Below are 7465 nucleotides of genomic sequence, written 5' to 3'. Positions count from 1 at the left end.
TGATGCCACCCCGTTTTTTTGGCCTCTATGTGTCACACTGATGCATGTGCCATTGGCCTGATCCAACATGGCTTCTCTTATGTTCTTATGACTCCTTTAGGTAGTAAAAAGTGGGGTATAAAACCAACTCTTCTTCTTAACTGACACTTCCTTGGAAGATAATTGTGCTCTTTTTTACAATTAATGTCTTTTTCAGCTCCTGCTCTTGTGTTCTTAGATTTCTTTCATTACCAGAACCATATGCCCCCTTTCTGTGCTGCTTTGAAAGGCAGGTTTTTTTCATACTACATTTACTCCCATTCATAATTTTGATCAACTACTGTACAAATGCCCAGTTTGACCATATGGACTGGTCATTTACACATAGAGAATTATTCACATTAGCATAAAATCTAAGGCAGTTGATTCAGCCAAGTAATCAGGAGGAAACTCATTCACTGATGACATGCATGTGTGAACCAATTCCAAGCAGAGAGCAACAAAGCACTGAACAAATAAATGAAGCAACAACACAGCCATATGTATGATCCACCCCTGATGAGAATGTGATGTCTCCATCTTCTACAGACACTTCTTGCACAGTTGTCTACTCCACTTGAGGGAATTTCTCTCATTCAGATCAAGGCTGTGAAAACAGCTGTTCTCTCATAATATATAGTTGCACATTCTAACAGAGAGAAGACTTAGTTGAGCAAGCCAGGAAATGCAGAAGACAGCCCTGGAGCATCAGTGGAAGGCCACACACAAATTCCTTGTTTATTAATGGAAACAGGGAATTAAGTAGTGATAAAATACGATTTATAGGGAGACAAAGGTACTACGGGCTTTAGATGGCAGCCATGCATTAAAGCAGCCCCAGTCTATTTTTATACTATGGACTTCACTTGTGTCCAGATTTACTTTATAAACAGGTGCTCTGAAATCTAAAGTTAGCTCAGTGACCTTTTCCATACAATAAACTCTTCTCTGTAAGTAGCCAATTAAAATCAAACACCAGTCTTCTGCATGACAGAGAAGCTCTATTGTTTCTGTAACCATATCCTATAAATTTGCATTTTTCTCTGTTAACCTTAGCCTCTTCAAGCCAACAAGATTCTTCAGCTGCTTTCAGAGCTTCAAAAGATGATTTGGAATTTAGACGAGATTATGTTAAAGGGATCTCAGCAAAACAAGATAATTACACATTGTAACACAAGTTTAAAATTCATGAATAATCTGGGGTTAGTTCCAAAAAGTCATCCATGAGCAATGTAACATTTTGCTCTTTTCTGAGATCCTTTATATGTAATATCTACAAAGACACCTCTCTGTAGTGTTCTGAGGTGATGTGTTATGCTCCCTCCTTGCCTTTCTTAGTGTTTCTTGCTTATTTTCACTGCCAGCAAGGCTCTTGCCTCAGAATTCTTAGTTCGATCCAAAGAACAGGATGGCTTAGTTTTATCTGGTAGAATGACAGATTGGTCAGCACATGTGGGTAGTTCTGAGGTAAAAGGGTCTCTCTTTGCTCTAAATACATTTTTATTTTTAAACACAGAGTTTATTTAGAACTTAAATAGCTTAATTGTTTTGGTAAAGTTCATAAGCTTAACAGTTTCAGATAGGAACAGTTCTTCTTCTAAAGTTCCTAAAATAGATCTAGTTATGAAGGGTTATTTTCTTCCTTGCCACTTAGGCAATTAACTTTCTAACTTGCCACTTAGGCTCATAGCTTCCACAAAGAACACAGATTCCTCACACTCTCCACAGCAACCCATTCCACCTCTCACCCTGACACATACTGAACAAAAACTCTCTCTCCCACAAACCAGTCAATTTCGTTCCCTAGAGTACAGCTACCATCCAGTCATAACACACTTCAATCACTCTGTAGCCCTCCACTTTCTTACTCAGAGGTCTACACTTAAGTCTCAGCAACATACATATAAAACCCAACCTTAAAACACAGAAACCCTCCCCTCCAATATCTAAATATCAAATCACCAAAAACAAAATTAAAAAAAAAGGTTTGTCTTCCATGAACAGGAAGATTCCTTCTTCAGATGGGGGCCTCTATGGATTTGTGGCTTGCATATTTATATTTATTTATATTTTGCTTTACTCCCCAGGATGACCCAAATCCACCTGGGAGTATGCCATGGAAAGAGGAGGAGCTTCAGTCTTCACTCCTGTGTCATTTTCTCAAGGTGAAACAGCCACAGGAAAGTTGTCCTCCCACACTGGGGCAAATAAGACTTCCCTGTGGCCATTTTGGTCCAGGAAAATAGCATGGGAGGGAAAGCTGAAGCTCCTCCTTTCTCTGTGCAATGCCCCAATGCCCAAGTGATTGGGAACATTCCTTCCCCAAAGTCATGTATGACTGCACTTTAAGGCTGTGTGATCACACACGCTAAATAATGCACTTACAATCCACTTTCAGTGCACTTTCCAACTAGATTTTGCCAGTTCGCACAAGCAAAACCCAGTTGGAAAGTGGATTGAAAATGCATTATTAAGTGATCACAGCCCCAGTCAGTGCCCTTCGTCCCAAGCCTCAGGCCAAGAGTCCTTCACTTTGTGCCAGTATTTACACCCAAACCTTATACACAGAACAAAAACAGAGAACACCTCAGCTATTTAGTATGATGTCTGGCCCTAGATTAGCCCAGTTAAAGCTTCCAGTTCCAAACAAAATGGATTTCAGACCCTAACTGTGTAATTTGCCATCAGAAACAGTACTTTTGCTGAAAGTGCAGCTATGCAGCACCAGGTGATTGTTTTGCATTCCATGAGGAACATCTAACTGGAAGTAGGCTGTAAAGACTTAAAAAGCATCCCTTAATATCAAGGTAAAATTTTTGTTCACTGGTGCAGCCTGTCCAAACAGACTGTTACACCCAAAAACCCCTCTCCCACCCTGATGACCATGTCTGTATTTGACCCTGGGGTGAAGATATTCTGGGGTGCAGAGAAACGACTTTTGATCTCATTATATGTGACTGATCCAATGGTTTCAGGGGTTACTTGAAGGATCTTGAGGGATGGTATATCCCTTCCTCTCTCAAGTTATTGGCACATTTGTGCACAAGAGAAGAGAGTTAAAGGCTGGGGTGTGCTTAGTGTTAAGGGCAAAGCTGAGAGTGCACAGGAACCAAGGCTGCAGTTTATGAAGACAAAGGGTGTAGTGTATGGCGTTCATAGAACGCCTTCATTCCAGACAGCGCAACCATTTCGTTATAACGTACCATCGTTAAAGCGTTAGTCCGCTAAAGCTGCGGAGGCAAAGGCGACGACCCGATGCCTCCGCGAAGAGCGCTGGTCATCCGCCAATCACAGCGAGTGGCGGGAAATACGGCTGGCCAGCATTGGACTGGCCAGCAGGGTGAATAGTTCCGGATCTGTATATATGCGGGACCCGGCCCGCGTGTTCTCTCTCTTACCTCGTGTTTGTACCATGCAATAAACTATGTTGCCCTACGTGCGTCTCTCAGACTGGTACATAACAGTGGCGACGAAGGTGGGATTTTAGCCCTTCGACAAGGGCTACGAAGGAGACGCCCGGGCAACTCGTCGTCCCATCGCTTCATCGCTGTATCGCTACTTCGCAACGACCGCCGCCATGACCAGTACCAGCGGGAACACCGGTCACATCGAAGCTTCGACCACACGAAGCCCGAGGGATGGGAATCCTATTCGGAGAGAGTCGATTGCTACCTGAGGGCGAATCGAGTAACCGAGGACGGCATGAAGCGGGACGTGCTCCTGAGCGTCTGCGGGGCCGCCACCTTTGAGATCGCAAAGGGTCTCTCGGCGCCCGCCCGCCTCACGGAGAAAACGTACACGGAGGTCGTCCGCCTCCTCACGGGCCATTTCCTGCCGCAGCCGTCGCGGGTGGCCCGACGGTTCCTCTTCCACAAGAGGGACCAGGCCCAGGGAGAATCCGCTGCAGACTACCTGGCCGCCCTGCGCCAGATTGCCGGAAGCTGCAACTTCCCGAATTTGGAAGAGACCTTGGCCGATCGGTTCGCTTGGGGCCTCCGCGACGAGAGGCTCCAGCAAAAGCTCTTCGCAAAGGAAGAGCTCACGCTTCAGGGTGCCTTCAGCGAGGCCGTGGCCTTAGAGCGCGCCTCCCGGACGTTCTCCAGGGCCAAGTCGGAAGCCGTCCACCACGAGGAGCTGGACCCCCATCACCCGGACGAAGGAGAAGCGCTCCAGATGAACCGCTCGGCAAGACCAGCCTCCCGAGCCCCACAGCGGCCCCGGGCGAACGAAAGATCGAACCAACGCAACAACCAAGGAGCGAACTGCGCCAGTTGCGGCGACCCCCACGACCGGCGGGACTGCAAGTACAGGACCTGGGACTGCAGGAGCTGCGGGAAGACCGGTCACATAGCGCGGGCTTGCCGAGCCAAGCCCCACCGCCCGGGGCCCACCACGCACCACGAGGCCGCTGAGTTCCACTCCACGGCCTCCACCACGCTACAGGTAATGAACCTGCCCCTGGCCACCCCCAACAAGATTAAGGTGTCGGTCCGCATAGAGGGGGCCCCCTGCCTCATGGAGGTGGACTCGGGCTCCTCCATCTCCATAATTGCGGAAGAGACCCTAAGGCGGTTACACCCCGGCTACAAGAGACTGCTGCGGCCGGCCGACTTTGTACTGCGGGACTTCCAGAAAAACCCGGTCCAGATCGCGGGGTGGGCGAGGGTGCGCGTGGAGCGAGGGTCTTTCAGAGGCCCGCTAGATATCCTGGTAGTCAAGCGACCACTGGCGACCCTGTTGGGCCTCACGTGGTTCGGCCCCTTAGGAATCAGAGTTGAGGTGTCACAAACGACCATGGCCGGGGGGTTCGGGGAGGTGTGCCGAGAATTCCCAGAGGTTTTTGACGGGTCGTTGGGTAGCTACAAGGGCCCGGCCATCTCCCTGCCGCTCGACCCCACGGTCAGACCAACCCGGCTTAAGGCAAGGAGAGTCCCCTTCGCCCTAAAACCTAAAATCGAGGCTGAGCTGGACCGCCTAGTAGCACAAGGGGTCCTAGAGCCGGTCGATTACGCCATGTGGGAAACCCCCATAGTGACTCCGGTCAAACCGAATGGGGACGTGAGGATTTGTGCCGACTACAAGTGCACAATCAACAAGGCGCTCCAGGATAACCCCTACCCAGTGCCGGTTGTCAGCCACGTCCTGGCCGCCCTTGCGGGGTCCAAAATTTTTGGGAAGCTGGACTTGGCACAAGCCTACCAGCAGCTTCCGGTGGACGCCAAAACGGCCGAGGCACAGACGATTGTGACCCATAGGGGGGCGTTCAAGGTGAACCGGCTACAGTTTGGGGTCAGCGTAGCTCCGGGGATCTTCCAGAGTATAATGGACGCTCTCCTCAAAGGGATCCCAGCCCTTTTTCGACGACGTTTTAATCGCCGCCCCGAACCCTGAGGAGTTCAGCGACCGTCTCAGGGAGGTGCTCCGTCGTTTCCAAACCGCTGGACTCAAGGTGAAGAGGGAGAAGTGTTTGCTGGGGCTACCGCGGGTGGAGTTCCTAGGATTCGCCGTGGACGCAGAGGGAATCCACCCGACCGAGGAGAAAACCAGGGCCATCGTACAAGCCCCAGCCCCCACGAGCAAAGCGGAGCTACAGAGCTTCCTGGGGGTGCTCAACTTTTATCACACGTTCATACCCCACAAAGCGGCCATCGCGGAACCCCTACACCGGTTACTGGACAAAAAAGCTCCTTGGGTGTGGGGGAAGAAGCAAGCCGCTGCGTTCCAGGCAGTGAAGGACGTCCTGGTCTCTAACGCGGTGCTTCACCACTTCGATGAGCGCCTTCCAGTCATTCTGGCATGCGATGCATCGCCGTACGGGGTGGGCGCCGTTCTGGCGCACCAACTATCGGACGGCCGGGAGGTACCGGTCGCCTACTATTCCCGCACCTTAACGTCAGCGGAGCGTAATTACGCTCAAATAGATAAGGAAGCCCTGGCGATCGTAGCGGGGGTTCACAAATTTAACGATTATTTGTACGGTCGCAAGTTCACGATAGCGACCGACCACAAGCCTCTCTTGGGTCTGCTAGCCCCCGACCGGCAAACCCCCCAAATCCTGTCTCAGAGGGTGCTGAGATGGAACCAATTCTTAAATTCATACATCTACACACTGGTACACAGGGCGGGTAAGGCAATGGGCCACGCCGATGCCCTCAGTCGTCTACCACTGCCGGACACGGGGCCCGACCCAGCACCAGCCCACCAGGTGATGTCAATTGAGGCACTCCCTGACCAGCCCATACACGCTGCCGAAGTGGCAAAGGCCACAGGGAAGGACAAAACCCTAGCGAGGGTGCTCGACTGGGTGGTGAGGGGGTGGCCAGAGAGGGACCTGGGGGGAGAGTTCAAACCGTACAAAATGAGGCGGGAGGAACTCGCGGCCCACAAGGGGTGCCTGCTATGGGGGAGCCGGGTGGTGGTTCCCCCTCCCCTTCAGAAAAGGGTCCTTGCATCACTACATGAAACGCACCCGGGCATGGTGAGGATGAAGGCCCTAGCCAGGAGCTATGTGTGGTGGCCGGGAATGGACGGAGAAATAGAGGACTGGGTCCGGAGATGCAGTGCGTGCCAGGAATCGCGGCCGGACCCACCCAGCGCCCCGGCCACAAGGTGGGAAACCACTAGGAAACCCTGGTCCAGGCTCCACATAGACTTCGCGGGGCCGTTCCAGGGGCAGATATTCCTTATAATCGTGGATGCATACACAAAATGGTTAGAGGTCCTCCCTGTAGCATCCACCTCCTCGGCAGCCGCCATCCGAGCCCTGCGCCGGGTCCTATGCACCCACGGCATCCCAGACACCCTGGTCTCGGACAACGGGGCCGCCTTCACCTCGGGGGAGTTCCAGGCTTTCCTTCAGAGGTACCTCATAAGGCACATCAGGTCGGCCCCCTTTCACCCCGCCACCAACGGCCAGGCCGAGCGGATGGTCCGCACTACCAAAGAGGCCCTGGGCAGGATCGTGCAGGGCGACTGGGATCACAGGCTGGCCGCATTCCTTTTTGACAACAGGGTCATCCCAAACCCAGCCACAGGGGTCAGTCCCGCTGAGCTCCTCATGGGGCGCAAGCTCACCACAAGGCTGGACAGGCTGCACCCCGACCGGGCCGCTGACACACGAGGGTCCCCCGAGGTCCGAGAGGCAGCCAGGGGGTTCTTTGCCGGGGATCCAGTGTTCGCCCGCAACTACGCCGCGGGGCCCGAATGGGTGGCTGGGCGGGTGCTACGGGTCGTGGGCTCCCGTCACTATGAAGTATCCACGGAGGGGGGCCAGATCCTACGCCGGCACATCGACCAGATGCGGCGCAGGACCCTACCCGAAGCACCCACAGAAACTAGAGGGGCAGTCCAACCCGAGGAGCCTACCACAACCCCGCCGCCATCCATGTCACTGCCGCCTCCTACGGAAGCCAACCAAGCCCCCGAACTCGCCCCGCAACCCTCGGAT

This window comes from Heteronotia binoei, chromosome 10 (assembly GCF_032191835.1).
Source record: "Heteronotia binoei isolate CCM8104 ecotype False Entrance Well chromosome 10, APGP_CSIRO_Hbin_v1, whole genome shotgun sequence".
In the NCBI taxonomy this organism is placed as follows: Eukaryota; Metazoa; Chordata; class Lepidosauria; order Squamata; family Gekkonidae; genus Heteronotia; species Heteronotia binoei.
The sequence above is the reverse complement of the archived record's forward strand: the minus strand, read 5'-3'. Positions refer to the sequence as shown.